This window comes from Salvelinus alpinus, chromosome 5 (assembly GCF_045679555.1).
Source record: "Salvelinus alpinus chromosome 5, SLU_Salpinus.1, whole genome shotgun sequence".
Taxonomy (NCBI): Eukaryota; Metazoa; Chordata; class Actinopteri; order Salmoniformes; family Salmonidae; genus Salvelinus; species Salvelinus alpinus.
In genome coordinates, this window is record NC_092090.1 from 68,927,096 (window position 1) to 68,953,882 (window position 26,787).

At 43.6% G+C, this 26,787-nt stretch overlaps 1 long non-coding RNA gene across 1 annotated transcript; it reads left to right on the top strand.

Moving 5' to 3' along the window:
* LOC139575224 (uncharacterized) lies at positions 1 to 26,787 on the top strand. Its single transcript, XR_011674921.1, has 4 exons — positions 1 to 141; positions 582 to 702; positions 937 to 1,013; positions 26,440 to 26,787. It is a non-coding gene; the product is annotated as an uncharacterized lncRNA (long non-coding RNA).

The window sequence follows — 26,787 nt, forward strand, 5'->3', positions numbered from 1 at the left end:
GTCATGATGCAGTTTCCTGCTTAGGTTAGAGGTCACGTCGAAGTACGTTTCAAATTTAGTGGATTTTAAGTGCTCTGCGTTTTCCCATAGTAGATGGTATGCTCTCTCAGGTGTTCTTGGAAGATCACAACTTGAAAGAATGTGAGAATGCAGAACGCAAGTGCGCATTTTGGAACATAACCTAGGTCTCAACAAACACAGGCATCTAAGTTAACAGCTAGCTAACAACAGTAAAATGATGAACATGATGTTGTCATGATGGAATAAGTTGAGGTTGTAATTCTTAGTGTGATGAGATGTGCTGCCATAATATAATTCACTTGGATGGCATGTAATAATGTGTTAGAAGAAAAAGAAACGCACACCTATTTAGGCGAGGTGCTGGCTAGCGGAGTAGAAAACTTAAAAATAAAGGAGAGCCGCACACTCTAGGAGCTCAGATGCAAAAAAATATTTAATTTACCAACGTTTCGACAGGCAAGCTGTCTTCATCAGGGTACGATGAACATGTAATAATGTTTTATCAGCTCTATTGCTGTCATTCCGAAATGAATCATGAAATAGGCAAACTATCTCTGTAGGTTTGTCATCTGATTTCTTGTAGCCTGGTGGAGATATATGTTACTATTCTACAAGGCAGGACATTTATCTGCATCCAGGTTGAGGCTTGCTACCAGCAGGAACATGGAGCACTCCGTATCAGTAAGTCATGATATTATTGTTTTCCTTTACCTTGCACGATACTATTACAAGAGCACTAAAACTCCACTCGTATGAGTGGAAAGCCCTATGCACCATACACCTGTATAATCATGGAGTAACTCTGTCAAAGACTGTGATAAGAGGGTTAGGCAGGAGGCTTTGGGCCAGTGGGAGGTCAGGGGTGAGAGCTCTATTTCAGACACACTCACTACCGCTATCCATCTCTCTCTCCAGGTGCTACAGAGACAACATGATCCAAGGACCTCCAGAGCCTTCTAACCAACTACCGGTGATCTCCAGAGCACAGAGAAGTAAGCTCCACTCATAATAGTATACTTGATGCACTCTGTAAATCTCCTTCACTATTTCAGTCTGCCTTTGCGATCGCGTAGCATATTGTCCAGGGCCACTGGTTGGATTGGATTTAATGTTATCCCTCAAACTCATGCCCTCTCCTCCCTGTAAAAGTCTCACAGACTTAAAATTTTTTTTTTTACATGTGTCCCCCTATCCCCAGGTGAGTCATCTGTGGCTATAGAACTCTAGAGCAGTACATAAAAAAAACGGCAACCCTGTTGTCAGCTATATCCATAGACAGTTCCCTGAGCAAAGATGCAACTAACTAACTTTCAAAGGCCAGATTTTGAGGATGACCAAATGTAATAAAGTAATTTTCATTTTTCTAATGTTAGATTACCAAACAAGCATGTTTGGCACGTTGGTCTATACTTCTTTTTTTTTTACTTCTGTGGTAACAAGACCGCACTTGGAGAATATGATTCAAAATCAGTACAAGTCTCATGTCCAGGTTGAATACATTATAATTCATTATATCGAACGCATCACACAGGCATGTCAACCAAAATATATCCCAGTCAAGATTGAAGAATGGGTCAAATGGAATATAAGTCAGTTATTTTGCCCATAGTACTTCATATGAATGGGTACATACAATATGTGACCTTTATTTAACTAGGCAAGTCAGTGAAGATCAAATTTTTATTTACAATGACGGCCTACCCCAGCCAATTGTGCACCACCCTATGGAACTCCCAATCACAGCCAGATGTGATACAGCCTGGATTTGAACCAAGGACTGTAGTGACACTTCTTGCACTGAGATGCAGTGCCTTAGACCGCTGCGCCACTCGGGAGCCCAATACCTGTTAATAAAATGGCTGTGAGAGATAGATTTTGCTGTGCTCCCAGGTAAGGCCATTGCTTGCGGTAGCACTGAAGGCCCCAGTATTCAGTCAGGCAGCTTGTGTCACTATCCAGCCCCATGTCACGGCATGCAGTGGCCTGATAGGGAGATGACAATGAATGTATTATGTACCTTTCATCACCAATGCCATATTAGCATTTACTGCACGTTGCTGAACAATTCAACCTATTTGTTAGTGTCATTGATATGAAAATTAACTTATATTCAGTTCATTAGCATTGCCTGTAATACCTCTAGGGTCCTGTGGTGAAATGACTGCTGTGCAAGGTATTGGGCGACATCTTTATCCCAGGGGCAACAGCTTTATCCCATATTCACATAGCGTCTTCATAGTTGGAGTAGTGATCTAGGACCAGATCCCCATTGTCAATTCTTTGTGATCTAAAAGGCAAAACTGATCCTAAATCAGTACGACTGCTACTCTGAGATGCTTTTTGAATACAGGCCCTGCTCTGTCAGCTGCTTTCTGTGATCCAACTCCCTCTCCACCTGAAATGCAACAATATGAATAAGAATTAGCCTACTCTGTCAGTAACCTAGCTAACTAATGAAAGACTCAGGTAAATGTGCACAAGCCTAATTAGCCAAATTGTATGGAACAAAAATATAAATGCAACATGTAAAGTGTTGGTCCCATGTTTCATGAGCTGAAATAAAATATCCCATACATTTTACATACACACATAAAGCTTATTTCTCTAAAATGTTGTGCATAAATTTGTTTACATCCCTGTTAGTGAGCATTTCTCCTTTGCCAAGATAATCCATCCACTTGACAGGTGTGGCATATCAAGAAGCTGATTAAACAGCATGATCATTACACAGGTGCACCATGTGCTGGGGACAATAAAAGGTGCAGTTTTATCACACAACACAATACCACAGATGTCTCAAGTTTTGGGGGTGTGTGCAATTGGTATGCTGACTGCAGCGATATCCACCAGCCCAGATTGTATGTTTTCATATTCAATAATAATAATAACACACAAAAAGCTTATTTCTCTAAAATGTTGTGCATAAATTTGTTTACATCCCTGTTAGTGAGCATTTCGACTTTGCCAAGATAATCCATCCACTTGACAGGTGTGGCATATCAAGAAGCTGATTAAACAGCATGATCATTACACAGGTGCACCTTGTGCTGGGGACAATAAAAGGTGCAGTTTTATCACACAACACAATACCACAGATGTCTCATGTTTTGGGGGTGTGTGCAATTGGTATGCTGACTGCAGCAATATCCATCAGCCCAGATTGTATGTTTTAATATTCAATAATAACAACATTTTAATTAAAACACGCCAGCCCAGGAACTTCACATCCGGCTTCTTCACCTTCACCTCGTCTGAGACCAGCCACCCGGATAGCTGATGAAATTGTGGGTTTGCGCAACCAAAGAATTTCTGCACAAACTGTCAGAAAAAGTCTCATCTGCATGCTCATCATCCTCACCAGGGTCTTGACCTGACTGCAGTACAATGTGGTAACCGACTTCAGTGTGCAAATGCTCACCTTCGATGGCCCCTGGCACGCTGGAGAAGTGTGCTCTTTACAGACAAATCCCGGTTTCAACTGTACCTGGCAGATTGCAGACAGCGTGAGCGGTTTGCTGATGTCAGCGTTGTGAACAGGGTGCCCCATGGTGTAAAATCTTAGAAATTGTTGCATGTTGCGTTTATATTTTTTTCAGTGTATATCAAAACAACAGACTATTTGGAGTAAAATCAGGAGGGGCATTTAGCTATATTGGCAACTTTTTCGGTCTCTAATGCATCAATGAACAGACAGGAGAACAGAGCAGTTTGACAAAGTGTTCAATACTCAGCAGTGGCGTGCCGTGGGCCTGGGGCCTGGGCCTTCAGTGAGGTACTACACAGTCCCACCCGAATTAATCCACCTCTTATTACCATCATTATGATGCCATGGCTCTAGACACTATACATTTAGACAGAAACGCAGTATAACCAGGCGTTGCGTCACCTTGAAATTGACAAATTGACATTTTTGGGTAAACAGTGTTTACCCAAAAACATGACACAATCAATGAGTCTTTTCAATATTTCCCTTCACCTTTTCATTGTGCAGCTCCGTTGCCCTGCGCGCTTGTTCGTTGAGCTGTAGATCCACTCCGGTGTCCCCAAAAGTTTTCAAAAGCACCATTGCTTGTAAGTGCCCAGCCGTACTTTGGTGTCTCGTTGCTGCCTTGGTTAGACAACTCAAGTTTGCAAAGCCAGTGTGGCTCCAAACACCAAATCGATCACTTGCAAATAATAGGCATTCCCAGCAGTACAGTTTGCAGCGCTTCTCGGAGCCTGTGAGCCATTGATAGCGCTCGTAGTTGGAACTTTGAAAGTGGCGAGCGAACGAACCCCTTTCCCGCCTGTGACAGGCTTTGTAGCGTCGGCGTCGGTGTCGGGCGACCTCTCCTTACAATGTCTAACTTTTCTTGAAAAGTTCGTCTTGAGAATGGCGTTATAATTATATCCTCGACCAAATCGATATCTTCTCCTCCTTCCGCCATTGTGGGTTGAAAAAACAACTTAGTAGTACGCGAATTAATTCGTTTATCAAATTCAGTTTCCTAGATCTGCATAGACCTGCCCATAGGACCTGCCTCTCAATATTGGTAATCCAATCAAAAGACGTGCACGCACTACGCCTGCTAGCTGGCTTCTGTGTAACACTGGAGCCAGCCAGCAGGCGTACAATAGCCAACTCTAAAGCTGATTGGTTGACACTAAATTTTCATTTACATTCACTATAAGCTACAAGCGCCCGCACTGTTGATTCTGAAGGCCTGAGGGCAGATTTTAGACCCCTGGCAACACATGATGGCTGAATATGATTGGATAAAAGATCTAACATAAAGACCAGCCCTCCAAATCTCAACCTGGGGCTGGAAGCAGTGCAACCAAGAGGAAAGCTATGAAATGAAGAGTATAAGTCTTACTCTGGGGAATAATTTAATACATATTTGTGGGAAAATATATTTAAAAAAATATATATTCTGATGATGTTTAGGCCAGCAGAGAAGGCCTTGCTGGCCCTGACGGCCCACCACTGATACTCAGTAACTAGTCTTTAAAATATAACTGGCAATTATATAGCTAGTTCTTTTCTAGAATCTAACTACAGTCCACATAGCTAGGTAAAGTGAATTCAACTCAGACTGATAGTCAGAATTAACGTTCGCTAGCTTTCCCCAGCAGTTTCAATTTAGCAAACTAGTTAATGGCATTTTCTCAACTTCATCAATCAAAGGGATAGCTAGCAAAAAGTGCTTTATTTTTTTATGAGCATGGCCTTATTTCTTTACATCATATTGGATGACTGTCATTCATATTCCATTTACCCAGCTCTATGTAAAATCGCTGGGTTTAGGCTACTACATGATACTCAAATTTTTCCATATACCCATCATGAGGTTGCTGCAACTGGTCTATGAATAAAAGTTTACATCGTAGGTGCACAGGTTGAGAGAATTTAGAGTAATCAAGGTAGCAGATATTACATTCAATACTACCTTGCACACTCTTCCCTGCATCTAGCTGATCTAGGGTGTAATCATTAGTCCAACAGTTACAAACAAGAGTTTTTATTGGAAAATTTCAGTTATGTTTAGCCCTGTTTCGTTCCGTTTGATCCATTTAAGAAACGTTTTTCAACAGAATTGGCGCAATGAATACACCCCTGATCACAAGCAAACACAGTTCACCTTCATAGCAGCCACATACAAACAGCATGATTGTTGTATTCCTTCTCACATCTACGCGCTCTCCTCTCAAATTTTCCCTTTGCTTGTGGACTTCAGTGCACAGCTTTCTGTGTCCAGGTGAAAAAACCTTTCCAAGCCAAACCTTCATTTCATAACTGCTAACCACTACACACAGCCTATATCATTGTCACCATATTAACGTAATAGCCAACATAGCTACTAGAACTGAAACGTTATTAAACCCGCTACAATCATGCAGTACATTGTACAGTCAGCAGCAAGCAGTTTAGCAGTTACACCGGTGTTTAATAATCTATTGTTTATTTCACTTGCTTTGGCAATGTAAGCATAAGTTTCCATACCAATAAATCCCCTTAAATTGAATTGAATAGAGTGAGGTTAGGCAGCCAGAAGCAGTAAAATGGAAGTGTTTTTCAGATTGAAGAGAAACACTGAAGGGAGGAGAGGAGACAGAGGAGAGAAGAGGAGAGGGAAGCTGACACAGCAGACATTTAGAGAGGAAGCTATTGGGAGAGAATGAGCTGGGGCCGGCAGTGAAAGAGGGAGTAAATCAGATGGAAAGAGGACGGAGAGAGATGGGAGAATGGAGCCTGTGTTGTTTATTACCTCAGCTGAGGTGCTATGTTAAGTAACCTTAGTAGACCTGCTGTAGGAGAAGAAAGAGAGAGAGACAGATGGAGAGTGAGAGAACTCTGGTTCCAGAGAACTACTAGATGTGCAGGCTTTTGTTCCAGTCCGGGACGAACACACCCATTTCAAATAAGCGCTGTATGGCTACACGTGTTCATCAGTCGGGACTACGATTTGTTTCATCAAGTGTAACTACTGCTGGGGAAATCGTGCAGCTAGCTAGCACAAGTGAGATTTGGTTCTGGGTTCTGAGATTAGCTTGTTGTTGACTCACAGATGACTCATGCAGATTGTGCTGCAGACATTTAGTCCTGTTTGGGTGTCATTTGTTTGGGTGATAATGCCACAAAATAGGTCTTTATCTGTCCATCGCTTTCTCTCTATTTCTCCCATTCCATCTCTTTCTTTTTCTCTCACTCAATCTCTCACGCACATTATCTGTCTCACACACATTATCCCCCCCTCTCTTTCAGTGTAGCAGACAGTGTGAGAGTAAAGCAGACTAGAGGAATGCTGTTTCAGTATGTCAACAACAACAGGTTATAAATCATAACAACAGATGATGTCAGCAATGTAATGGAAGCTAGCGGTGCTGTGATCAATCCAAGGCCTTCAGGAGTGTCCAGTCTCTCAGAGATACCATTTATCCCTCTTCTCTCTAAACTCACTGACCATTGACCATAACACTTTCTACTCTGCTTCAGTGCTTTCTAGGGACAATAAGGAGGCCTGCGTCTTGTGACCGAAGCGTAAATGTAGGTATGTACGGCAGGACCAAATCGGAGAGATAGGTAGGAGCAAGCCCATGTAATGCTTTGTAGGTTAGCAGTAAAACCTTGAAATCAGCCCTAGCCTTACCAGGAAGCCAGTGTAGAGAGGTTAGCACTGGAGTAATATGATAAAATCTTTTGGTTCTAGTCAAGATTCTAGCAGCCGTGTTTAGCACTAACTGAAGTTTATTTAGTGCTTTATCCGGGTAGCAGGAGAGTAGAGCATTGCAGTAGTCTAATCTAGAAGTGACAAAAGCATGGATACGTTTTTCTGCATAATTTCTGGACAAAACGTTTCTGATTTTTGCAATGTTACGTAGATGGAACAAAGCTCTCCTTGAAATATTCCTGATATGATCGTCAAAAGGGAGATCAGAGTAACGCCGAAGTCCTTCAGTTTTATTTGTGACGACTGTACAACCATCAAGATCCAACAGCAGATCTCTATGTTTCTTGGGACCTAGAACTAGCATCTCTGTTTTGTCCGAGTTTAAAGTAAAATGTTTGTCGCCATCCACTTCCTTATGTCTGAAACACAGGCTTCCAGGGAAGGCAATTTTGGGGCTTCACCATGTTTCATCGAAATGTACAACTGTGTGTCGTCCGCATTGCAGTGAAAGTTGACATTGTGTAGCCGAACGAATGACATCACCAAGAGGTAGAATATATAGTGAAAACAGTAGTGGTCCTAAAACAGAACCTTGAGGAATACCAAAACGTACAATTTATTTGTCAGAGAACAAACCATCCACAGAAACGAACTGATATCTTTCCGACAGATAAGATCTAAACCAGGCAAGAACGTTTCTGTGTACACCAATTAGGGTTTCCAATCTCTCCAAAAGAATGTGGTGATCAATGGTATCAATTACTGTGCTCTTCAGTAAGGCTATTCTTCTGCCAATGTTCCCCTATGGAGATTGCATGGCTGTGTGCTCAGTTTTATACACCTGTCAGCAACGGGTGTATAAAATGTGGGTTTGGCAGATGCCAGGAGAACTTTACCTGCCCCAATGCATAGTGCCAACTGTAAAGTTTGGTGGAGGAGGAATAATGATCTGGGGCTGTTTTTCATGGTTTGGGCTAGACCTCTTAGTTCCAGTGAAGGAAAATCATAAAGCTCCAGCATAAAATTAAAGTCTAGACGATTCTGTGCTTCCAACTTTGTGGCAACAGTTTGGGGAAGGCTCTTTCCAGTTTCAGCACGACAATGCTCCCGTGCAAAACCTGAGGTCCATACAGAAATAGTTTATGAGATCAGTGTGGAAGAACTTGACTGGCCTGCACAGAGCCCTGACCTCAACCCCATCGAACAACTTTGGGATGAATTGTAATGCTGACTGCGAGCCAGACCTAATCACCCAACATCAGTGCCCGACCTCACTAATACTCTTGTGACTGAATGGAAGCAAGTCCCCGCAGCAATGTTCCAACATCTAGTGGAAAGCCTTCACAGAAGAGTGGTGGCTATTATAGCAGAAAAGGGGTACCAACTCCTTATTAATGCCCATTATCTTGGAATGAGATGTTCGACGAGCAGGTGTCCACATACTTTTGATCATGTAGTGTATGTACTATATACATTCCCTCCTGCACCAGTCCCCTCAGCAGCAAAACACCCCCACAACATGATGCTGCCACCCCCGTGCTTCACGGTTGGGATGGTGTTCTTCGGCTTGCAAGGCTTCCCCTTTTTTCTCCAAACATAACGATGGTCATTATGGCTAAACAGTTCTATTTTTGTTTCATCAGACCAGAGGACATTTCCCCAAAAAGTATGATCTTTGTCCCCATGTGCAGTTGCAAACCATAGTCTGGCTTTTTTATTGCGGTTTTGGAGCAGTGGATTCTTCCTTACTGTGCGGCATTTCAGGTTATGTCAATATAGGACTCATTTTCCTGTGGATATAGATACTTTTATACCCGTTTCCTCCAGCATCTTCACAAGATCCTTTGCTGTTGTTCTGGGATTGATTTGCACTTTTCGCACCAAAGTACGTTCATCTCTAGGAGACAGAACGTGTCTCCTTCCTGAGCGGTATGACGGCTGCGTCGTCCCATGGTGTTTAAACTTGCATACTATTGTTTGTACACATGAACGTGGTACCTTCAGGCGTTTGGAAATTGTTCCCAAGGATGAACCAGACTTGTGGAGGTCTACACGTTTGTTTATCTGAGGTCTTGGCTGATTTCTTTTGATTTTCCCATGATGTCAAGCAGAGGCACTGAGTTTGAAAGTAGGCCTTGAAATAAATCCACAGGTACACCTCCAATTTACTGAAATTATGTTAATTAGCCTATCAGAAGCTTCTAAAGCCATGACATCATTTTCTGGAAGTTGTTTGGAAGTTGTTTAAAGGCACAGTCAACTTAATGTATGTAAACTTTTGACCAACTGGAATTGTGATACAGTGAATTATAAATTAAATAATCTGTCTGTAAACAATTGTTGGAAAAATGACTTGTCATGCACAAAGCAGATGTCCTAACCGACTTGCCAAAACTATAGTTTGTCAACAAGAAATTTGTGGAGTTGTTGAAAACAAGTTTTAATGACTCCAACCTAAGTGTATGTAAACGTCCGACTTCAACTGTATACAGTACCAGTCAAAAGTTTGGACACACCTACTCGTTTTTCTTTATTTTTACTATTTTCTATATTGTACAATAATAATGAAGACATCAAAACTATGAAATAACACATATGGAACCATGTAGTAACCAAAAAAGTGTTCAAATTCTTCAAAGTAGCCACCCTTTGCCTTGATGACAGCTTTGCAAACTCTTGTCATTCTCTCTACCAGCTTCACCTGGAATGCTTTTCCAACAGTCTTGAAGGAGTTCCGACATATGCTGAGCACTTGTTGGCTGCTTTTCCTTCACTCTGCGGTCCGACTCATCCCAAACCATCTCAATTGGGTTGAAGTCGGGTGATTGTGGAGGCCAGGTCATCTGATGCAGCACTCCATCACATTCCTTCTTGGTCAAATAGCCCTTACACATCCGTTCACCTACCTCATAAGTAGTCTACCTCCAAAGTTTTTTCCCCCCATTTGCAAGTCTATGGTCTCAGGAGATGCCGACGACATACAAATTGAGGCATGAAAACAGAGTCAAAGATCGGGAGCACAAGCCACTTTATTAGGCTCGTTGTAAACACTTTAGTGCTGCATATAAAACTGCTATACACTTGATGTGTGATGAATCTTCAGCAGTACTGATTGACTGATGGTGTTGTGGTATGTCTGATGGTATGTCAGGTGTAGCATGTCTCATTGATTACAGTTGGTCCGTTTTTAACTGTAGCTGACCGGGTGGTGGACATGCCACGCTTTCAGAAGGCCTCTAGTAGGGCCCTATAAAATCCGCTATCTGGAAAACGGAATTCAACAATATTCACTTTGTGCAGCCATTAAAGGACATTAACTTTTTTAGTAGGACAGATGTTTTTACTTGTTCGAAAGCTGAAGTCACTTGTCTCCCCCCCAAAAAGGTCTGTCACACCATCGGCAAAAAGAGTGACAGAAAATAAGTGAAGTACATAGGTGGGATCTAAAATAATTTTCTGCACTTGCCCATAGACAATGTTATCACCCCTAGCGGCCACTCCCCCAAAAATAAGTTTAGAAAAAAATAAGACTGCTACGCATTTGGCTGGCATGCTATGGGAGGGACGAGAGGAATCATGGCATTGACAAAATATCTACTTTAGTAGAGCCAAATCTTTTAGAATATCATGAGGGAGTATTCCACTCAGGTGATGCTGTGGCATGAAAAAGATGTGTAGTAGCCTAGGCCTATCTGTGTGTATGTGTGTGCCGAAGCGTGCATATGGAGCGAGTGACTGTCAACTACCCTCGCTGACTGTGCGTTTTGTGATGGTTGGTTGTAAATCATCATTGGCTGCAGAGCAATTCTGCTGTCCTCAGAACTTGATAATCATAAACAGATTGGCATTTTTGTCTCATTCTCATCTTACAGTATTAGGCCTAGGCTACTAAACTCAGCAAAAAAAGAAATGTCCTCTCACTGTCAACTGCGTTTATTTTCAGCAAACTTAATAACATGTGTAAATATTTGTATGACCATAACAAGATTCAACAACTGAGACATAAACTGAATAGGTTCCACAGACATGTGACTAACAGAAATGGAATAATGTGTCCCTGAACAGTCAGTATCTGGTGTGGCCACCAGCTGCATTAAGTACTGCAGTGCATCTCCTCCTCGTGTACTGCACCAGATTTGCCAGTTCTTGCTGTAAGATGTTACCCCACTCTTCCACCAAGGCACCTGCTGGGGGGAATGGCCCTAGCCATCATCCGATCCAACAGGTCCCAGGCGTGCTCAATAGGATTGAGATCCAGGCTCTTCGCTGGCCATGGAAGAACACTGACATTCCTGTCATGCAGGAAATCATGCACAGAACGAGCAATATGGCTAGTGGCGTTGTCATGCTGGAGGGTCATGTCAGGATGAGCTTGTAGGAAGGGTACCACATGAGGGAGTAGGATGTCTGCCCTGTAACGCATAGCGTTGAGAGTGCCTGCAATGACAACAAGCTCAGTCCGATGATGCTGTGACACACCGCCCCAGACCATGACGGACCCTCCACTTCCAAATCGATCCCGCTCCATAGTACAGGCCTCGGTGTAACGCTCATTCCTTCGACAATAAACGCGAATCCAACCATCATCCCTGGTGAGACAAAACCGCGACTCTTCAGTAAAGAGCACTTTTTGCCAGTCCTGTCTGTTCCAGCGACGGTGAGTTTGTGCCCAGCGACGGTGAGTTGTTGCTGGTGATGTCTGGTGAGGACCTGCATTACAACAGGCCTACAAGCCCTCAGTCCAGCCTCTCTCAACCTATTGCGGACAGTCTGAGCAATGATGGAGGGATTGTGCGTTCCTGGTATAACTCGGGCAGTTGTTGTTGCCATCCTGAACCTGTCCTGCAGGTGTGATGTTCGGATGTACTGATCCTGTGCAGCTGTTGTTACACGTGGTCTGCCACTGCGAGGACGATCAGCTGTCCGTCCTGTCTCCCTGTAGCGCTGTCTTAGGCGTCTCACAGTACGGACATTGGCATTTATTGCCCTGGCCACATCTGCAGTCCTCATGTCTACAAGCAACATGCCTAAGGCATGTTCACACAGATGAGCAGGGACCCTGGACATCTTTCTTTTGATGTTTTTCAAAGTCAGTAGAAAGGCCTCTTTACTGTCCTAAGTTTTCATAACTGTGACCTTAATTGCCTACCGTCTGTAAGCTGTTAGTGTCTTAAAGACTGTTCCACAGGTGCATGTTCATTAACTTCTCTGGGATAGGTGGCAGTATTTTCACGTCCGGATGAAAAGCATGTCCAAAGTAAACTGCCTGCTACTCAGGCCCAGAAGCTATGATATGCATATTATTAGTCGATTTGGATAGAAAACACTCTGAAGTTTCTAAAACTGTTTGAATCATGTCTGTGAGTATAACAGAACTTATTTGGCAGGCGAAACCCCGACGACAAACCATTCAATACTTTTTTTACTTTTAGGTCACTCTCTTTTCAATGGAATTTCATTGGGAATCCAGATTTCTAAGGGACCTTCTTGCAGTTCCTATAGCTTCCACTGGATGTCAACAGTCTTTAGAAATTGGTTGAGGTTTTTCCTTTGAGAAATGAAGAAGTAGCACTGTTCAGAATGAGGCTCGAGGGAAGTGTACTCTTTGTAAGAAGCGCATGACCTGAAAGCTAGCTACACTTTGTTTTCCTCCGGTATTGAACACAGATCATCCTGTCTTAAATTTGATCTATTATTTACGTTACAAAATACCTAAAGTTGTATTACAAAAGTAGTTTGAAAGTGTTGGACAAAGCTTACAGGTAACTTATGAGATATTTTGTAGTCACGTTGCGCGAGTTGGAACCGGTGTTTTTCTGGATCAAACGTGGCATATAAATGGACATTTTGGATATATATCAACGGAATTCATCGAACAAAAGGACCATTTGTGATGTTTATGGGACATATTGGAGTGCCAACAGAAGAAGCTCGTCAAAGGTAAGGCATGAATTATATCTTTATTTCTGCGTTTTGTGTTGCGCCTGGAGGGTTGAAATAGGATTGTCTGTGTTTGTTTAATGGGGTGCTGTCCTCAGATAATAGCATCGTTTGCTTTCGCCGTAAAGCCTTTTTGAAATCTGACATGTTGGCTGGATTCACAACAAGTGTAGCTTTAATTTAGAGTATTGCATGTGTGATTTCATGAAAGTTAAATTTTTATAGTAATTTATTTGAATTTGGCGCTCTGCATTTTCACTGGATGTTGGCCGGTGCGTCCCACATATCCCAGAGAGGTTGTTTATTGTTCATTGAACAAGCATGAGAAACAGTGTTTAAACCCTTTACCATGAAGATCTGTGAAGTCATATCTGGGTCAAATCCTGAGTCATGATAGACTAAATCAAATCAAATCAAAATCAAATTTTATTTGTCACATACACATGGTTAGCAGATGTTAATGTGAGTGTAGCGAAATACTTGTGCTTCTAGTCCCAACCATGCAGTAATATCTAACAAGTAATCTAACCTAACAATTTCACAACAACTACCTTATACACACAAGTGTAAAGGAATGAATAAGAATATGTACATAAAAATATATGAATGAGCGATTGCCGAACGGCATAGGCAAGATGCAGTAGATGGTATAGAGTACAGTATATACATATGAGATGAGTAATGTAGGGTATGTAAACATTATATAAAGTGGCATTGTTTAAAGTGGCTAGTGATACATTCATTACATACATTTTTCATTATTAAAGTGGCTAGAGATGAGTCAGTATGTTGGCAGCAGCCACTCAATGTTAGTGATGGCTGTTTAACAGTCTGATGGCCTTGAGATAGAAGCTGCTTTTCAGTCTCTCGGTCCTCGCTTTGATGCACCTGTACTGACCTCGCCTTCTGGATGATAGCGGGGTGAACAGGCAGTGACTCGGGTGGTTGTTGTCCTTGATGATCTTTTTGGCCTTCCTGTGACATCGGGTGGTGTAGGTGTCCTGGAGGGCAGGTAGTTTTCGCCCGGTGATGCGTTGTGCAGACCTCACTACCCTCTGGAGAGCCTTACGGTTGTGGGCGGAGCAGTTCCCGTACCAGGCGGTGATACAGCCCGACAGGATGCTCTCGATTGTGCATCTGTAAAAGTTTGTGTTTTTTTTGACAAGCCGAATTTCTTCAGCCTCCTGAGGTTGAAGGGGCGCTGCTGCGCCTTCTTCACCACGCTGTCTGTGTGGGTGGACCATTTCAGTTTGTCCGTGATGTGTACGCCGAGGAACTTAAAACTTTCCACCTTCTCACTACTGTCCCGTCGATGTGGATAGGGGGCTGCACCCTCTACTGTTTCCTGAAGTCCACAATCATATCCTTTGTTTTGTTGTCATTGAGTGTGAGGTTATTTTCCTGACACCACACTCCGAGGGCCCTCACCTCCTCCCTGTAGGCCGTCTCGTCGTTGTTGGTAATCAAGCCTACCACTGTAGTGTCGTCTGCAAACTTGATAATTGAGTTGGAGGCGTGCATGGCCACACTGTCATGGGTGAACATGGAGTACAGGAGAGGGCTGAGAACGCACCCTTGTGGGGCCCCAGTGTTGAGGATCAGCGGGGTGGAGATGTTGTTACCTACCCTCACCACCTGGGGGCGGCCCGTCAGAAAGTCCAGGACCCAGTTGCACAGGGCGGGGTCGAGATCCAGGGTCTCGAGCTTAATGACGAGTTTGGAGGGTACTATGGTGTTAAATGCTGAGCTGTAGTTGATGAACAGCATTCTTACATAGGTATTCCTCTTGTCCAGATGGGTTAGGGCAGTGTGCAGTGTGATTGTCAGGACCTCCACTAGCCGAAGCTAAGTAGTAACATTAACATGATGCCTTCTAATTGCAGTCGCTGTACTCATAATATACAGGAGAACGATCGCCTTACGGCAAGGATAGCTGTCCTGCAAGCCCAGCTTCAGACGCAATCGTTAGGCAAGGGTAATATCAGTGTAGGAAAGGATGAAACAGTGTCTGTGTCACCAGTAAGTACAGATAATAGTATAAATCCCCTCGCACAGTCCCCGCAGCTGGACAACTTTCTCATGGCTTCTGGAGGGAAATGCTGTAGGAATGCTCAACCGGTGTCACTCATTCAGCCGACAGAAACTTTCAACCGGTTCTCCCCATTAATAAGCAGCAAGTCGGAGTCAGAGGCCGAGCCTTCTCTGGTCTCTACTCCTCCCGTTACGGGGTCTGAGATGCCGAAGCCTCCCACCATTAGCTCTGACAAATTGAAAACCCTAGTCATTGGCAACCCCATTACCCGCAGTATTAGACTTAAAACAAATCATCCAGCGATCATACACTGTTTACCAGGGGGCAGGGCTACCGACGTTAAGGCTAATCTGAAGATGGTGCTGGCTAAAGCTAAAACTGGCTGATATTGTTATCTACGTCGGCACCAACGATGTTAGGATGAAACAGTCAGAGGTCACCATGCGTAACATAGCTTCAGCGTGTAAATCAGCTAGAAAGATGTGTCGGCATCGAGTAATTGTCTCTGGCCCCCTCCCAGTTAGGGGGAGTGATGAGCTCTACAGCAGAGTCTCACAACTCAATCGCTGGTTGAAAACTGTTTTCTGCCCCTCCCAAAATATAGAATTTGTAGATAACTGGCCCTCTTTCTGGGACTCACCCACAAACAGGACCAAGCCTGGCCTGTTGAGGAGTGATGGACTCTATCCTAGCTGGAGGGGTGCTCTCATCTTATCTACGAAGATAGACAGGGCTCTAACTCCCCTAGCTCAGCCTGCCAGCTTAATGGAGTCTGCCACTAGCACAGTCAGTGTAGTCAGCTTAGCTATCCCCATTGAGACCTTGTCTGTGCCTCGACCTAGGTTGGGCAAAACTAAACATGGCGGTGTTCGCCTTAGCAATCTCACTGGAATAAAGACCTCCTCCATCCTGCCATTATTGAAAAAGATTGTGATACCTCACATCTCAAAATAGGGCTACTTAATGTTAGATCCCTCACTTCCAAGGCTGTTATAGTCAATAAACTAATCACTGATCATAATCTTGATGTGATTGGCCTGACTGAAACATGGTTTAAACCTGATGAATTTACTGTGTTAAATGAGGCTCACCTCCTGGTTACACTAGTGACCATATCCCCCGCGCATCCCGCAGAGGCGGAGGTGTTGCTAACATTTACAATAGCAAATTTCAATTTACAGAAAAACAACAACGTTTTCGTCTTTTGAGCTTCTAGTCATGAAATCTATGCAGTCTACTCAATATCTTTTTATAGCTACTGTTTACAGGCCTCCTGGGCCATATACAGCGTTCCCCACTGAGTTCCCTGAATTCCTATCGGACCTTGTAGTCATAGCAGATAATATTCACATTTTTGGTGATTTTAAAATTCACATGGAAGAGTCCACAGACCCACTCCAAAAGGCTTTCAGAGCCATCATCGACTCAATGGGTTTTGTCCAACATGTCTCCGGACCTATTCACTGCCACAGTCATACTCTGGACCTAGTTTTGTCCCATGGAATAAATGTTCTGGATCTTAATGTTTTTCCTCATAATCCTGAACTATCGGACCACCATTTTATTACGTTTGCAATCGCAACAAATAATCTGCTCAGACCCCAACCAAGGAGCATCAAAAGTTGTGCTATAAATTCTCAGACAACCCAAAGATTCCTTGATGCCCTTCCAGACACCCTCTGCCTACCCAAGGACGTCAGAGGACAAAAATCTATTAACCACCTAACTGAGGAACTCAATTTAACCTTGCGCAATACCCTATATGCAGTCGCACCCCTAAAAACTAAAAACATTTGTCATAAGAAACTAGCTCCCTGGTATACAGAAAATGCCCGAGCTCTGAAGCAAGCTTCCAGAAAATTGGAACGGAAATGGCGCCACACCAAACTGGAAGTCTTCCTACTAGCTTGGAAAGACAGTACCGTGCAGTATCGAAGAGCCCTCACTGCTGCTCGATCATCCTATTTTCCCAACTTAATTGAGGAAAATGTCATTTTGATACTGTCGCAAAGCTAACTAAAAAGCAGCATTCCCCAAGAGAGGATGGCTTTCACTTCAGCAGTAATAAATTCATGAACTTCTTTGAGGAAAAGATCATGATCATTAGAAAGCAAATTACGGACTCCTCTTTAAATGTGCGTATTCCTCCAAAGCTCAGTTGTCCTGAGTCTGCACAACTCTGCCAGGACCTAGGATCAAGAGAGACACTCAAGCGTTTTAGTACTATATCTCTTGACACAATGATGAAAATAATCATGGCCTCTAAACCTTCAAGCTGCATACTGGACCCTATTCCAACTAAACTACTGAAAGAGCTGCTTCCTGTGCCTGGCCCTCCTATGTTGAACATAATAAACGGCTCTCTATCCACCGGTTGTGTACCAAACTCACTAAAAGTGTCAGTAATAAAGCCTCTCTTGAAAAAGCCAAACCTTGATCCAGAAAATATAAAAAACTATCGGCCTATATCGAATCTCCCATTCCTCTCAAAAATGTTAGAAAAAGCTGTTACGCAGCAACTCACTGCCTTCCTGAAGACAAACAATGTATACAAGATGCTTCAGTCTGGTTTTAGACCCCATCATAGCACTGAGACTGCACTTGTGAAGGTGGTAAATTACCTTTTAGTGGCGTCAGACCGAGGCTCTGCATCTGTCCTCGTGCTCCTAGACCTTAGTGCTGCTTTTGATACCATTGATCACCACATTCTTTTGGAGAGATTGGAAACCCAAATTGGTCTACACGGATAAGTTCTGGCCTGGTTTAGATCTTATCTGTCGGAAAGATATCAGTTAGTCTCTGTGGATGGTTTGTCCTCTGACAAATCAACTTTAAATTTCGGTGTTCCTCAAGGTTCCGTTTTAGGACCACTATTGTTTTCACTATATATTTTACATCTTGGGAATGTCATTCGAAATCATAATGTTAATTTTCACTGCTATGCGGATGACACACAGCTGTACATTTCGATGAAACATGGTGAAGCCCCAAAAGTGGATGGCGGCAAACGTTCTACTTTTAAACTCAGACAAAACAGAGATGCTTGTTCTAGGTCCCAAGAAACATAGAGATCTTCTGTTGAATCTGACAATTAATCTTGATGGTTGTACAGTCGTCTCAAATAAAACTGTGAAGGACCTCGGCGTTACTCTGGACCCTGATCTCTCTTTTGACGAACATATCAAGACTGTTTCAAGGACAGCTTTTTTCCATCTACGTAACATTGCAAAAATGAGACATTTTCTGTCCAAAAATGATGCAGAAAAACGTATCCATGCTTTTGTCACTTCTAGGTTAGAATACTGCAATGCTCTACTTTCCGGCTACCCGGATAAAGCACTAAATAAACTTCAGTTAGTGCTAAATACGGCTGCTAGAATCCTGACTAGAACCAAAAATGTTGATCATATTACTCCAGGGCTAGCCTCCCTACACTGGCTTCATGTTAAGGCAAGGGCTGATTTCAAGATTTTACCGCTAACCTACAAAGCATTACATGGGCTTGCCCCTACCTATCTTCCCGATTTGGTCCTGCCATACATACCTACATTTATACTACGGTCACAAGACGCAGGCCTCCTTATTGTCCCTAGAATTTCTAAGCAAACAGCTGGAGGCAGGGCTTTCTCCTATAGAGCTCCATTTGTATGGAATGGTCTGCCTACCCATGTGAGAGACGCAGACTCGGTCTCAACCTTTAAGTCTTTATTGAAGACTCATCTCTTCAGTAGGTCCAATGATTGAGTGTAGTCTGGCCCAAGAGTGTGAAGGTGAACGGAAAGGCACTGGAGCAACGAACCACCCTTGCTGTCTCTGCCTGGTCAGTTCCCCTCTCTCCACTGGGATTCTCTGCATCTAACCGTATTACGGGGGCTGAGTCACTGGCCTACTGGTGTACTTCTCTTTTCTCTCTCTTTTCTCTCTCTCTCTCTTTTCTCTCTCTCTCTCTCTTTTCTCTCTCTCTCTCTCTTTTCTCTCTCTCTTCTCTCTCTCTCTCTCTCTCTCTCTCTCTCTCTCTCTCTCTCTCTCTCTCTCTCTCTCTCTCTCTCTCTCTCTCTCTCTCTCTCTCTCTCTCTCTCTCTCTCTCTCTCTCTCTCTCTCTCTCAGGACCCTAGCCCTAGGACGATGCCTCAGGACTACCTGGCATGATGACTCCTTGCTGTCCCCAATCCACCTGGCCGTGCTGATGCTCCAGTTTCAACTGTTCTGCCTGCGGCTATGGAACCCTGACCTGTTCATCGGACGTGCTACCTGTCCCAAACCTGCTGTTTTCAATTTTCTAGAGACAGCAGGAGCAGTAGAGATACTATCAATGATCGTCTATGAAAAGTCAACTGACATTTACTCCTGAGGTGCTGACCTGTTGCAACCTCGACAACTACTGTGATTATTATTATTTGACCATGCGGGTCATTTATGAACATTTGAACATCTTGGCCATGTTCTGTTATAATCTCCATCCGGCACAGCCAGAAGAGGACTGGCCATCCCTCATAGCTTGGTTCCTCTCTAGGTTTCTTCCTAGGTTTCTTCCTAGGTTTTGGCATTTGATATGCTGATAAAATTTAGGGAGCCTTGTTTTCAGATTAGCCTTGATAAAATCCCCAGCTACAATAAATGCCGCCTCAGGATATGTGGTTTCCAGTTTACATAGAGTCAAATGAAGTTCTTTGAGGGCCGTTGATGTGTCTGCTTGGGGGGGTATACACGACTGTGATTATGTTTGAAGAGAATTCTCTTGGTAGATAATGCGGTCGGCATTTGATTGTAAGGAATTCTAGGTCAGGTGAACAAAAGGACTTGAGTTCCTGTATGTTGTTATGATCACACCACGTCTCGTTAATCATAAGGCATACGGGGTGTTTGTTTCTGTCGGCGCGATGCGTGAAGAAGCCAGGTGGCTGTACCGACTTTGATGACGTATCGCGAGGGAGCCAAGTTTCCGTGAAACAAAGAACACTACCTTCTGCGGCACTGTTGTTTTGGGTCGCCGGCTGGGATCCGATCCATTGTCCTGGGTGGTGGACCAAACAGAGGAACCGTTTCGGGAAAGTCGTATTCCTGGTCGTAATGTTGGTGAGTTGACGTTGCTCTTGTATCCAATAGTTCCTCCCGACTGTATGTAATAAAACCTAAGATGTCCTGTGTTAACAATGTAAGAAATAACACATAAAAAACGAGCGAGGTGGCCATCTCTGTCGGCGCCGGAAGTGCTCTGTCTACATTGTTCTCTTACTTTGTGTAAATATAACCTATTTATTAAAATAGGCTATAGCAAATAGGAATATAGGTGATTTACTCAGATTGTCAACCATGCACTGCCCTGCTGTGTGCTACCTGATCCAATTCTGATCAGAGTAATTATTTGATATTCTGGTTGTCCGAAAAATAAATACTTGCCCCAGGCAAGTGACAAGTCTTAATGTTGAGCCCTGTGTTAGTGATGATGCTAATAAAAAGTATTCTGGTAGATGGAAAGGCTTTCCCAAAAACCTCAATAAAATGTTAACTACAAAGTATCCTATGGTTACCTGGCAGAATGATATCATGATTATTTGCATAAATCCAGTGGGTAGGCTATTTGTTTTGCAAACTCTACCATCACGTGTTCTACAAAAACACTGCTAAATAAAAGCCTCTTGCTAGGTGCACACTGTAATTAAAGGGTAACTACACCCAGAAATCTTTCTAATTTTTCTCAAAAGTGGTCTCCTGATGTGGTTTAATTAAGCATTCTTGTGGAATTAGAACATCCAATGTAGTTGTTTTTCTATTAAAAGGTCTGATTTTGAGAGCGACAACCTGAAATAAACTGGGGAACAGAAACCTGGAAAAACAAAACTGAGAAAACCGAATTTGTGAAAAAACAACACAGAATCAGGCAAAAAAAAAAAAAAAAATTATAGGGCCCTACTGTAGGCTTGTGGGTTGGGAAGGGCTGTACAATGTATTAATAGGCTGTCTGTACAATTAGGGATGAAACCTTACTCTTTGTGATTCTCCCTCTCCTCTCTCCCTCCCTTACTCTCTCCCCTCCCTCTTTTTCTACCCTCTGACCTTCCCTATGTGTCCTGCCTCACGTACACACCTCTCTCCCTTCCTCTCCCCCTTTTTCTGACCTCTCTCTCATCTCTCTCTCACTCCCACCATGCCTCTTTTGTAGCAGTAGGAAGAGATCCCACAGACACTGTCAGGCAGTGATGTTGTTTACACCAGTGGCCCTGCCCTACTGACACAAACCAACTCTTCACCTCTTTATCCTTCTCTCTCTCTCTCCCTTCCTCCCTCCTTCTACTACCTCATCTCTACTGTGTACATCAATCTCTCCCTCCACCCCACCACTTCTTCAACTCATACCCTCTCATCCGGCCATCTTCTTACCGTCTCTCTCAGCTGTCAGGGATGTCAGTGTTAATCCCCTCTCTCGCTCTCTCTCTCTCTCTGTATTGTTGCTTTACATGCTGGCTGAAATGGCCTTAGACCTTGTCATAGATGAGTCTGTTTAAACAGGTGACAGCTCCCTCTCTCCTCTCCTCTCTTCTCCATTTGATCTCTGTTCTCCCATCACATTTATCGTCATCCTCTCTTCCATGTATCTCTTCTCCCGCCCGTTTAATGTAACCTCCCTGCAAAGGCTGCCTCGTTTATCTCACTCTCTCTGTCCTCTCCAGTTTGAATCCCTCTATCTCTTTCTCAATGCATCAGATTTATCTCTCTATCCTTCTGTCATCTATCAGGGCTGTCAAATGGGATTTGGGGTAGGGATGGCTATTTGTAATCTTTGGGCTGTTCGAGTACTCACATTCATTTATTTTGAGTACTCAAATAAAAATAAAAACATTTTTAGAACACAGGCCCACACGTAAAAAATATGTGCAAATTTATCTATATGCCAACAGTGCTCAACAATGCCTAATTTATCATAACCATTGCAGATATTTGCTAAATTGTCCCGTATCCTGTATATGATACAGTATATAGGCACATTACGCACGACAGAAAAACATAAAAGTCCATAGATGTAACTCGCTATATGCTCTCTTGGGTAAATAAATGAAAAAAGCTACAGTAGGCTAATCTTTTTGAGTGTAACTGTATTACTGTACTGTACTGTATTATATCACATCAAATCAAATTGTATGTTACATTCGCTGAATACAACAGGTGTAGACCTTACTGTGAAATGCTTACTTACAAGCCCTTAACCGACAATGCAGTTCAAGAAATAGAGTTAAGAAAATATTTACTAAATAAGCTAAAGTAAAGAAAATGTCCAAAAAAAGTAACACAATAAAATAACAATACCGAGGCTCTATACAAGGGGTACCGAGTCAATGTGCCGGGGAACAGGTTAGTCAAGGTAATTTGTACATGTAGGTAGGGGTAAAGTGACTATGCATATATAATAAACAGAGAGTAGCAGCAATGTAAAAACAAAGGGGGGTGGTCAATGTAAATGGTCCGGGTGGCCATTTTATTAATTGTTCAGCACTCTTAAACTTAGGGGTAGAAGCGGGTAAGGAGCCTTTTGTACCTAGACTTGGCGCTCCGGTACTGCTTGTCGTGCGGTAGCAGAGAAAGCAATCTATGACTGGGGTGACTGGAGTGTTTGATCATTTTTGGGGGATTCCTCTGACACCACCTAGTATATAGGTCCAGGCTGTGATGCAACCGGTCAGGATGCTCTCGATGGTGCAGCTGTAGAACTTTTTGAGGATCTGGGGACCCATGCTAAGTCTTTTCAGTCTCCTGAGGGGGATATGGTGTTGTCGTGCCCTTTTCACAACTGTCTTGGTGTGTTTGGACCATGATAGTTTGTTGGTGATGTGGACACCAAGGAACTTGAAACTCGCGACCCGCTCCCCTACAGCCCCGTTGATGTGAATGGGGGAGTGTTGGGCCCTCCTTTTCCTGTAGTCCACGATCATCTTCTTTGTCTTGCTCATGTTGAGGGAGAGGTTGTTGTCCTGACACCACACTGCCAGGTCTCTGACCTTCTCCATATTTGCTCTCATCGTTGTCGGTGATCAGGCCTACCACTGTTGTGTCGTCAGCAAACTTAATGATGGTGTTGGAGTCGTGCTTGGCCACACAGTCGTGGGTGAACAGGGAGTACAGGAGGAGACTAAGCACACACCGCTGAGGGGCCCCCGTGTTAAGGATCAGCGTGGCAGATGTTTTGTTGCCTACCTTTTCCACCTGGGGGTGGCCCCCCAGGAAGTCTAGGATCCAGTTGCAGAGGGAGGTGTTTAGTCTCAGGGTCCTTAGCTTAGTGATGAGCTTTGTGGGCACTAAGGTGTTGAACGCTGAGCTGTAGTCAATGAACAGCATTCTCACATAGGTTATTCCTTTCGTCCAGGTGGGAAAAGGCAGTGTGGAGTGCGATTGAGATTGCGTCATCTGTGAATCTGTTGGGGTGGTATGCGAATTGGAGTGGGTCTAGGGTTCCCGGGATGATGGTGTTGATGTGAGCCATGACCAGCCTTTCAAAGCACTTCATGGCTACCGACGTCCTATGGGGCGGTAGTCATTTAGGTAGGTTACCTTTGCTATCTTTGGCACAGGGACTATGGTGATCTGCTTGAAACATGTAGGTTTTACAGACTCGGTCAGGGAGAGGTTAAAAATGTAATTGAAGACACTTGCCAGTTGGTCTGCCATGCTCTGAGTACACATCCTGGTAAAATGTCTGGCCCCGCGGCCTTGTGAATGTTGACCTGTTGAAAGGTCTTGCTCACATCGGCTACGGATAGCGTGATCACACAGTCGTCCGGAACAGCTGGTGCTCTCATGCATGCTTCAGTGTTGCTTGCCTCAAAGCGAGCATAAAAGGCATTTAGTCCGTAATAGTTTGCAAGCCCTGCCACATCTGACGAGCGTCAGACCCGGTGTAGTAGGATTCAATCTTAATCCTATATTGAAGCTTTGCCTGTCTGGTGATATAGCAGGATTTCTTATAAGTGTCCGGATAAATGTCCCCCTCCTTGAAAGCGTCAACTCTAGCCTTTAGCTCGGTGTGGATGTTGCCTGTTTTTTCGCCGGCCTCTGACCTTAAAGCGTTACAGAGGGTAGTGCGTGCCGCCCAATACATCACCGGGGCCAAGCTTCCTGCCATCCAGGACCTATATACTACGCGGTGTCAGAGGAAGGGACAAAAAATTGTCAAAGGTCCAAAAGGCTCATTAACAGCTTCTACCCCCAAGCCATAAGACTGCTGAAAAATTAATCAAATGAACACCCGGACTATTTACATTGACCCCCTGCCCTTTGTTTTTACACTGCTGCTACTCGCTGTTTATTATCTATGTATAGCCACTTTACCCCTACCTACATGTACATATTAACTTGACTAACCTGTACCCCCACATATTGACTCGGTACCGGTACCCCCTGTATATAGCCCCGTTAATGTTATTTATTGTTACTGGGTTACTTTTTATTTTATTTTTCACTTTAGTTAATTTAGCTAATATTTTCTTAACTCTGTTTCTTGAACTGCATTGTTGGATAAGTGCTTGTAAGTAAGCATTTCACGGTAAGGTCTACACCTGTTGTATTCGACTCATGTAACAAATACAATTTGATTTGATCCACAGCTTCTGGTTGGGATATGCATGTACGTACGTCGCTGTGGGGACAATGTTACTGATGAAGCTGGTGACTGAGGTGGAATTCTCCTCAATGCCATTGGATGAATCCCGGAACATATTCCAGTCTGTGCTAGCAAAACAGTCCTTTAGTATAGCATCCGCGTCACCTTACCACTTCCGTATTGAGCGAGTCACTGGTACTTCCTGCTTTAGTTTTTGCTTGTAAGCAGGAATCAGGAGAATTGAATTATGGTCAGATTTGCCAAATGGAGGGCGAGGGAGAGCTTTGTACTCTTCTCTGTGTGTGGAGTAAAGGTGGTCTAGAGTTTTTTTCCTCTGGTTGCTCGTGACATGCTGGTAGAAATTAAGTAAAACGGATGTAAATTTGCCACCTAGTGTCCCCGGCCACTAGGTGGCCGCCTCTAATTGAGCATTTTCTTGTTTGCTCACGGCCTTATAAAGCTTGTTGAGTGTGGTCTTAGTGCCAGCATCGGTTTGTGGTGGTAAATAGATGTCTATGAAAAATACAGAAGAAGACTCTCTCGTTAGATAGTGTGCTCTACAGTTTATCATGTGGTACTCTACCTCAGGCAAGCAATACCTTGAGACCTCCTTAATATTAGACATTGCGCACCAGCTGTTTTTGACATATAAACACACATTCTCACAAGGCACCCTGATCTCCGCCCCCTGTATTTCCGTCTTTTCTTCACGCAAATGACAGGGATTTAGGCCTGGTCTCAGAGAAGCAGTATATCCATCACGTCGGACTCATTAAAGAAAAAATCTTTGTCCAGTTCGAGGTGAGTAATTGCTGTTCTGATATCCAGAAGCTGTTTTCGGTCATAAGAGAAGGTAGCAGCAACATTACACTACCGTTCAAAAGTTTGAGGTCACTTAGAAATGTCCTTGTTATTGAAAGAAAAGCAGATTTTTTGTCCATTAAAAAAACATCAAATTGATCAGAAATACAGTATAGACATTGTTCAAAAGGTAGATTTTTTATGGAATATCTACATAGGTGTACAGAGGCCCATTATCAGCAACCATCACTCCTGTGTTCCAATGGTACGTTGTGTTAGCTAATCCAAGTTTATCATTTTAAAAGGCTAATTTATCATGAGAAATTCCTTTTGCAATTATGTTAGCACAGCTGAAAACAGTTGTTCTGATTAAAGAAGCAATTAAACTGGCCTTATTTAGACTACTTGAGTATCTGGAGCATCCTCTTACCCTATTATGGGGACTTGAGTCACTAGCTTACTTGAGCTCTTCCATGCTGTCCCTAGGAGGGGTGCGTCACTTGAGTGGGTTGAGTCAATGACGTGATCTTCCTGTCCGGGTTGGCGCCCCCCTTGGGTTCGTGCCGTGGGGGAGATCTTCATGGGCTATACTCGGCCTTGTCTCAGGGTAGTAAGTTGGTGTTTGAAGATATCCCTCTAGTGGTGTGGGGGCTGTGCTTTGGCAAAGTGGGTGGGGTTATATCCTGCCTGGTTGGCCCTGTCCGTGGGTATCGTCGGACGGGGCCACAGTGTCTCCCGACCCTCCTGTCTCAGCCTCCAGTATTTATGCTGCAAAGGTTTGTGTCGGGGGGCTAGGATCAGTCTGTTATATCTGGAATATTTATCCTGTCTTATCCGGTGTCCTGTGTGAATTTAAGTATTCTCTCTCTAATTCTCTCTTTCTTTTCTCTCTTTTCTCTGAGGACCTGAGCCCTAGGACCATGCCTCAGGACTACCTGGCCTGATGACTCCTTGCTGTCCCCAGTCCACCGGTTCGTGCTGCTGCTCCAGTTTCAACTGTTCTGCCTGCAGCTATGGAACCCTGACCTGTTCACCGGACGTGCTACCTGTCTCAAACCTGCTGTTTTCGACTCTCTCTCTCTCTACCACACCTGCTGTCTCTAGCTCTGAATGATCGGCTATGAAAAGCCAACTGATATTTACTCCTGAGGTGCTGACCTGTTGCACCCTCGACAACCACCGTGATTATTATTTGACGCTACTGGTCATCTATGATCATTTGAAAATATTAAAGAAAGATCTAGCCTTAA